We start from the raw sequence: 9,402 nt of genomic DNA on the forward strand, positions 1-9,402 counted from the left end.
GTCGTCCTATCCCCTGTCTATTACAGGCGCGACCCTGCAGCCTCCTCTCCGACGGGTGGCACCGCCTCCCTCCCTTGCGGGCTCGCGACCTCCGCCGCCACCGCTGCCTTCCTCCCTCGTGGCCTCCACCGCCGCCGCCGCTGCCTCCCTCCCTCGCGCCCTCCACCACCACCGCCCTCACGGCCTCCACTCCACCGGCACCGCCTCCCTCCCTCGCGGCCTCCTCCACCGCCGTCGGCATAGCAAGAGCCACGACGGTGGTGCGGGGGCCAGCGGCAGTGAGGGGTCCGGCTGCGGCGTGGGGCCTGCCGTGCTCGACGGGCGGCCCGGCACAAAAAAGGCCTTGCGGGCCCATGCTTGGGCCGCCGGTGAGGCCCGTGGGCTGGCACGGCACGGCACGATGAAGTTGTCATGACGGGCCAGGCTCGGCACGAAATTTAACGGGCCTTACCGGGCCTGTGCCGAACCGAGCCGGGCGGCCCGAATGTACATCTATACCTTAACACGTGTCAAAATCCGACGTCAACACATGTTCTAACCAAAAATTCTCAAACGGAAAGACTGTAACACCCAGTGTAAATGACAACTTAAGTATGACATTAAGATGCTAACGGTGAATTTGGATTAGAGGGAGGTAAATTGAGCCAAAAATCGAATTTGAGCCGAATTTGACCAAATTTGCAATTTGGAGTTTCAAATTTGGATGAATTTGGCAAAAATGTGAAATCGAGTCTTGAGAGTATTTGGAGCTCAAGAGAGTGAAGTGGTGGTTTAATTCAAGTCATAAACCTCTCAGAAATACAATCGAAAGTGGAATCGAGGAGGTTACTATGCATCGTCTGAAAACGTACAAGTCTGAAAATGATGTTGAATACATGACTTTGGAGCCAATTTTTGGAGAATTTTCCTTGTAAGTGAGCAGATGTTTTTGGACATTAGTGAAATATGGACTATGGAGAAGGTAAATGAAATGTTGTCGTCCGGAGAAAGTGGAAGGTTTGAATTTAAAATGGAGCCAAAAGTCAGCAAATGAGCAGTTTTCAGGCTTCTCGCTGAAATAATTCTAAGTCTGAAAAACAGCATTGATTAGCAATGTTTGGAGTCAATTTCGGGAAAATCCAGTGTAAGGGTTATATGGTTTCTTGTGCAAAATGGAATATTTGTTAGTAGTAGAACAAGGATAGGCAAGGTTAAAGCTGTATGGAAGGAGTTTAAGCAATTTAAATTGAGCTCAAAGTAGGGAAGAAGTCGCTGTTTAGGGACCTGACGAAACTGAGTCGTTAGTGTTCAGTTACCTAAGGTCCTGGTCAAACTTTGAGCCTCAAAATCTTGGTGATAGAGTGATCATCTCGGGTAGAGGCAAATTTATCAAATGGAGTACTTGGACTACTCTACAAGATTGCTTAAGGGATCTTCAAGAGATTGGATTCGAATTGGTCAATTTTGAGATCTGAAATTCAGAGTCAAAGAAGAAGAAGGAAGAGGGAAAACGAGCAGAGCAGCAGAGACGTGCCGCCGCCGGCACTTCTGCCCGCCGGCCAGCACAACGGCCACGTCCGCGCTCACGCAGGCCTGCAGGTCATCGAGGTGGCACGCATGCACGGTAAAAGTTCACATCACTACCGCCCTGCCCTTATTCGTTTTAACCCTCCACCTTTTCTACTGCCATGCGAGCCAAAGCTCGGGTCAAGCAATGCCACTGCCGGCCGATTCACCCACGCCGCCGCTCCTCTTTTGCGATTCCACCCGCCCAAGGGTCCGCCAGCTCCTCCTCAACGCCCCACGCCCCTCCGTTTCCTAGTTCCCCGCCGTCAAGCTCCGTTGTGCCGCTGTTTTAATCCGCCGGCCGCCGTCACCAAATCCACGAGGTGAGCCTCTGAACCGGCCATTTCTTCTCAATTGGCGGGTCTAGGGGCGTCCTGCGAGCGTGTTGGAGATGAAGGAGGAGTCGTGGGAGGCGCTTGCGCCGCCTTCATGCGCCGCCAGGGCCGGCCGCTGGCCGAGCCGCGACCGCCCGTGGAGGGGCCGGCTCGGGCCGCCTCCCGGCGAGCTGCGGCTGGGCGCGGGTGCGTCTGGCCTGGGCGCCGCCGTCCCGGCCCGCTCGACCGCCGGCGAGCCGTCGTTGGCCGGGCCACCCCGTTTTTCCCCCGCCGGCGTGCGCCCGACCTTGGCCAGGGGAAGAAGAAGCCCCTGACCAAGGGGGCCCGCCCGTCAGCTGCAAGGAGGGGAAAGAAAAAGAAAAGGCCAGCCGTCCGTTTTGGGCCAAGGGAAAGCACCGGCCCAGCTGGCCCGCGCGGCGTAAAAGGAGAAGGGGAGCCGGTGGGCTGATTGTCGGCTTGGGAAGGAAGTGGGCCATGAGGCCCAGGTGGGAGTGGAGAAGAAAGAAGGGGGGGCCGGCGGGTGAAAGGAAAGCCGTGGGCCGGATTAGCAGGTCGATCGTCGGAGGAAGAAAAAGGAATAAGAAAGGTGGGCCGACCGGTGGTTAAGAAGGAGGAAAGAAGGGGGGAGCCGGCCCAAGAGGGCCTGCCGCAGGGAGGCCCACGCGTCGGAGGTTGAGAGCTGGCGGGCCACTTTTCAGCCCAAGGAGAGGTGCTGGCCGTGGGCCCCGCTCATCAGTAAGACGAAGGGGAGGAGAGTAGGAGGCCGGGCGGGCCTTTTTGCCTGTAAAGAGATCGGTTTATGGGCCCTAGGTGGAAGTGGTGGTGGGTAGAAGAAGGTTGGGTAAGAAAAGTTTGAGCCAGGGTTTTGGATAAACCTTAGGTTTTCCTTTTATGGATAAAGAGTTTAAAATTCGGTTTACACCATTTAATTCACAGGAAATTCTAGAAGTGCCCAAAATTAGTGAAACCAATTTTATTAGGATTATTTTATTTTCCTTTATGCATTAAAATTCTTAAACCCTAGGAAAAATAATAAAAATTTAAGTATTTATTTAATGCCTTTTTGTTTAAGGTATTTAAATAAATGCTTAAACTTTATTAAATGTATAAAACTTGAAAAATGCTTTATTATCCACAAATCATTATTAAGTCATAGGAAATAAGTTTTGAGATTAGAAAATTATTATAATGATTTTAAAAATAAAAGAAAAGGTCTAAGGTAGGATTAGTAAAGGAAATAAAAATGGTGGGTTAATCTTTTCGGATTTTTGTGTGTTGGCTTGCAACTTTATCATGATAAATTGTGTAGTCACTGTTGGCTTGAGACTTTATCATGAAGGAAAGTTGTATAGTCTTGTATTCAAAAGTTTGCATCTCTAACTCCTGCATATACTGAATCGTAGACGTCGAAACTCCTGAAGTGGGATTCGTGGAATTCAGCTGGAGATGGATAGCGTCCGCGAAATGTTGAAGTGCCTCTTTTACTAAAGGGGTTTTCCGAAGAACTAACCTTTGTTGATCCCAGGCAAGCCCCGGTGCATTTATACCTATCTATTTTAGAGTTGTTATTTCATGTGTCCAACTATTGGTTAATTTCTATACGAATGCATTAAGTCTAGGAATTGTTTGAAACCCATTTTTGTGCATGATCCTACCTTGCTATAAGGACATCTTTGCTACTTGTTCAATGATTAGTAATTAACCCATGCTTAGCAATGCTTAGGTGCTTAAAGTAACTTGGTTACTGAACCTTAAGATAATTTGTTGGGTCATACATGATGGATATGGAAAGATAGCTTGGAAGTTTTGAAAAGCGGACAGAAGCTAGAGATGTAGTTCTGTCTGCTAGATTAATTTGGTTAAGGCCCGATCGTTATCTTAACCTTTGATCAAGTGAATGTGACCTGGTTGCTTACTGGGTATGGGACCAGTAAAGCCCGGTAGGTTAGTAGACTCTTCGATCGGGAATATTTCGTACCCGTGCTTGACGTGCTGGAGATTGGCAGGGGCGTAGCCTGAAACTCACATGGAGATCAGGCCAGACGTGGGGTCCCATGTGGGGGTGCGTCCCTGGGTTTGGGTAGTCTTATTCCCAATCTTTGGGTATACTAATCGAAAGGTCGTTATGTACGACCCGGAGAGTTGTACATAACTGGTGATCAGGGTGCTCTCCTACAGGATGTAATTTGATCCGAATCGCCGCAATTCTCAGTTATGAATGCACTTGATCACTGTTGAGCATCGTAGTGTAATCTCATAAATGCAATGTCTTTCCAAATTAATTTGTTGTATGACTTAATTTCCTACTGTTTGCAAAGGTATTTCTTTTTCATCATCTAGACTGGTTAGGTAATAACTCAATTGAAATAAAAGACAAAGTTAAGGTTTCACTTTTAGTAAGCTCTTTTGGCAAAATATGAGTCAGCCAGTGCACTAAACAGCTGTCATGCAGTTCCAAAAAAGCTATTATATTGGTTAGACGGGTCAGACTTGCTGAGTACTTCGTACTCAGGGGATCCTTTGTTGTTGTTTTCAGAATCCCAGCAGGGACCCACCGAAGAGGAAGCTCCGAAGATCTAGGGTATCTTATGAGTCTCATGATACTCTAGAATAAACTTAGATGTTTAAGTACTTACCCCGGACTGGTTTATATTTAACTCTTAGTAAGGGGTTAACTTGCACTGTTAAGTTTCTTCAATCTATGGTTGTAATATATCGTACCTTCAGTATGTTTATAAAAATGTAATGTTTGTTAATGCTATCCCATCGTGGAAGCGATCCTGATGTTTGGCTATGGAACACACCGTGGAGGTTTTCAAGGAGTTCTGTGAACAGAACCCTTGACGGACTACCGGACTTACACTATTTTAAGTGCGTTTTGGATAATTGTTGCTCTAACAGCAATTAGACGCACTTAAGCCAGTTTAAGTTGGGCGGTTCCGCCATAATTTTCCCCTTTGGAATATCTGTGGCAATATTGATGATGCAAGGAGAGTGATCTGAAGTCTCCATCACCAGTGGATATGAGGTGGTGTTAGGAAAATTTTGAATCCATGAACTGGATGTAAAAACCAATCCCACCTTTATAACAAGGGATTTTGGTGTTTATTAGACCAAGTAAACTGTTTTGACTTAAAATGGATCTCCACCAAGCCTAGATTGTTGATTGCATCATTGAACATAAACATATCGTTATAATTACCTCCTGGCTTGTTCTGATTTGAGGAGTCTCTGATTAGATTAAAGTCTCCCACCACTAACCAGTCAATGTCATCAGGCATCTAAATGTGTTTAAACCACTGAATAAAGGCTAACTTCCCATGTGGAGTGCAAGGACCATATATGTTTGTAACAATTCCTTCCCAGTCAGTTAGATTTGAAGAGAATCTAACCGAAATAGCATACTCATTCATGAAGACCAACTCTCCTTGAAAAATATTTGACTTCCAGATTATAGCAATGCCCCCAGAAGCTCCATGAGAAGGTAGATATTCAATTTTATCAAAAGACAAAGGGCAGAAAATTTGGATGAATAGACTATCCATAATCTATTTTTTTGTTTCCTGAATACATATAATGTCACATTTACTTTCAATAATTTTGTCCTTGATCGAATTCCATTTCTTATCTAAGTTAATACCCCGTACATTCCAACAAAGAACTCTCCATTCTCTTTGACTATGATAATTCATCACTAAAAATATGCTTTAGATTTTCATAGACCCAAGGTACTGGACATAAGCATCAGTACAGAAATAAGAACCATTACATTCCAAAAGCCAAACCATCATATCCTACTAGCCTTAACTCTGACTAACAAAATAAATTGCCTATCACTCAGGATCACTACTTTTTAGGCCTTTTCTTTTGGACCTTGGGAGCTTCTTCATCCTCCTGAGCTTTGTCAGCCTGCTTCTTACTTGGTTTTTTGGATCCAAGGGGCGCCACAACTTTTTTCTTCTTCTTCTGTAAAGCTTGCACTGTGAGTTTAGAATGATCAACCTTACAAAAGGATTCCCCCAAATTATGAATCACAGACTGAGATAAGAAAGGAGGTTTCACCGAGCAACCAATGCAATTTTTGTCTTTGCATCCCAAGGATTTGAATCCCTGATTTTGATTCGCAGCTCTTTTGCTCCTTCTAAGATCTTCATCTGAGATGATATTGCCAACAGCATCTTTTGTATATTTATTGAGCATATTAGCCTGCTCAAGCAAAGCTTTAGACCAAGGTCCACTTGAAGATGCCACCTTCTTCAGCACACCCTCTAACAGCGTAGTTGGAGTAGCATCCTTGGCAGGGGCATCTTTGTCAATGACAGGGAGTGAGGATGGGTGAACTGGGCTGCCGGTATTGGTAGATGGAGTAACTGGAGTACCAGAATAACTTGCAGTGGAGCCCTGAGTAATGTCTTCAAATATTACTTCTTTTCCTTTTTCTCCTGCCTGAGAGCTTGCCGCCTTGATGGAGGAACAATCAGTGACTACATCATATGGGCATTGTTTTGGAATAGAGAAATTCAAAACCCGGTTAGCCCCTAGGAATTGCATAACTGGTGAAGATAGAAAGTCTTTAGCCCATTTAAAGTTCATTGGATTTATCAACTGGGCTATAAAAAAAGAAACCCAAGCCATAGATACTTCCACCATAGCATCACCTGAACCTGAAGAGAATTTTTTTGCCCATTGTCTATAGATTTCAGCATTCAACTGAACATGTTCAGGTTGCCTGTGAATTTCCATTTGTGCAAAAACAGGATCTGCACTAGGCTCAAGAAACTCCACATAGCCCAACTGCATAGCATTGTTGTCTTCAACATCAGGGAGCACGTCCTAATTCAGATTACCTCCCAAGAGGTCATTTTCATTAATTTCTTCCTGAACCATATGAATGGGTTGTCCCTCATCCTGTGGGATAAAAACTTCCACTTGTATAGGTTGTGTAGGTAATTGTTGGATAGGCAAGTCATTATCTGAGTTATCTGATCCTTCAATTATATGAAAATTTTCTCCCTCTGCTGCCATATGCTCTAGATCCTCAGGTGGCTGCCCCAAATTATCAATGTCATCCAAATCCTCATCAGGAACCATATTCAGATCAAAAACTGGGATCTGATTATTCTCCTCTAATGCATTTTGTAGCTGGTTATTATTGGCCTCTGGTGGATTCTGGCCCATTGGTGCTGCCAAGGCCTGAACCACTGGAACACCATGTCCCTGCTCAGGTCCAATAAACGGCCCATCTTCATTTCCCTGTGGCCCATCCGGCCATAGTCTCCACTGAGGAGCTGGACCGTGATCTACTGCTTCATTGTTATGATCACCATTAGCATCTCCTGCATTGCCTGATGGCTGACCATATCCAAAAAAATCAAACAAAGTTGGTTCCACATCATCAGGAGGTTGGCCTTCATCTCCTGGTCCCCCACCCAACATTCTGTATTGAAGGATCTCACATTGTGCAGTCCAAGAACTCCCTTCAAAGTTTTCACCTTCAGATCAAACTAAAAACCATGGTATTTCAGACAAGTCAACTACTCTAATTTTTGCCACAATCCTACCAAGATACTTAGGATCCTCTTCCCAAACAATAAGCCTTCCAAACTCAGCAATTGCCTTTTTCAGATCAGCCTTAGTCCAATAATCAATATTAAAGCCTAGGAGCATGATCCACACTTTACAATTCATAGTTATTTGCCTATTGTTCCACCCTTTGTCATGATCAGTGAAAGAAATATGGTACTGGCCATACTCGTGAGGCCCTCCACCAATCAAGAAATCCTTCTCATGCACAAAGTGGAACCTAACATATGCTTGACCAAGATGACATGGCTGGATTGAGTGGACTCCTACTCGGCGACGCACCCTCAAGAAGTCATCAAGAATTTCCCTTATGGACTGAAAAGATACCTGCTGAAGCGGAAGAGGTTCGATGCTCGCAATTGCAACATTGCTTTGATTCCACCGTGGCCCTCCAAGGATGACTCTTGACATCGGCTTGCGAAATCCCACCAATGGCCTCTAGCACCCCCGCGGGAGGAATGGCGTCGGGTCCACGAATCTGTAGGCCATTGATGAGGAGCAAAGACTAACCGGGAAAGCTTCCGGCCACAATGCACTATCCTCTCTGGAGCAAGGCAATGGTTGGATGGGAGCCGCACTCGAAGATGGGGCCTCGCCGCAGCCTGGAAGCACGGATTGAAGGGAGGAAGGCAACAGCGTAGGCGGCGAGCAAAACTAGGAAGCGTCAGCGCCGGCGATTACGGTTAGGGAAGAGAGCTTCCAAAAAACTGTTTCTTCTGAGGTATTCGGAGAGACACCCAAAAGATACAAACTCAACTGTTGAAAGTTACCAACCATAGGTTCATCACTCCCACGCGGCCCACTTGTCATACATACTGAAGAATTGAACCATGTGTTAACCTTATCAAAGCCACCTTTTTGTTGGACACCTGTGCCAAAAGTTGGTAATGGAGTGGGGAGCCCAAGAAAGCGTGGGCGAAATCTGCACTTATCCGCCATATGGCCCAACCTGAAGCATTGCTCACATCTAATGGGCCTAAAACAATATGCCCGTGAATGCTAATTAGAAAAACATGTGGAGCATGCCATTTGGCCCATCAAAAAGTCCGAGTGACCCCTGCTATCCGACGTCATTTGTGGAGAAATGCTGTCAGTTACGCCATTAAGGGCATCCTTGAAAGACATCCCCAAATTGAGGTCAAGATTGACTCCTGATGGAGACAGATTTGAATTCGAATTGAGGAAAGATTCCTTGTTCTTCGCTATCCCATGAGGTTTCTGAACCCACAGCTTGTTGGATCGAGATGGAACCTGCAAATTCACCTGACCCTTTGTGGCATTGTTGAAACTTCTGACTGGGATCAAATTAGCACCAGACAAAGGAGGAAAACCACTGAACCTTGGTTTCTTAGGGGAGACAGTTGTCCACTCCAGCTGAATACCTTGAGACGAAGCAAGAACAGACCTTGCAAACTGAATGCCACGAACATTGCAAAGGTTAAAAGACACTTTGAAAATGTCACTCTGGAAGATACCCAATTGATACACAAGTAAACCAATCTCCTTTGAAAAAACACCAAACTTAAAAATCCAGTCTTCCAATTCAGAGACGCAAAAAAGGTCAGCTGACCAGCTCAAGATAGATTGCAGCAAGAAGCTGACATTGTCGAGAGACAGTTTCAACTTGGATCTTGTAAAGGTGGTGAGGAGCCAAAAATGAGGGCCTGAAGAGGTGGTGACAGAAACTCGTTCGCCCAGGAGAGATCGTACCTTGGCCATGAATTGAAGCCCTGGACGGAGGTCCACTCGAGAGAAATCCATGGAGGAGAAGCCACTGACAGAACCGAGCAAATGCAAGACAGAAGCAAAGCCAAAAAAATATTATGGACGCTGAGGTCAGAGTGACGTTCAGCGGGGGAAAGGGTGGACGCTGGAGCCAGGTGGTTTCCGACGCGGGGGGAGGGGTGGAGGCCAGTGACCAAGAGGTCACCGGCGAGAC

Source organism: Setaria italica, chromosome V (assembly GCF_000263155.2).
Source record: "Setaria italica strain Yugu1 chromosome V, Setaria_italica_v2.0, whole genome shotgun sequence".
Classification (NCBI taxonomy): domain Eukaryota; kingdom Viridiplantae; phylum Streptophyta; class Magnoliopsida; order Poales; family Poaceae; genus Setaria; species Setaria italica.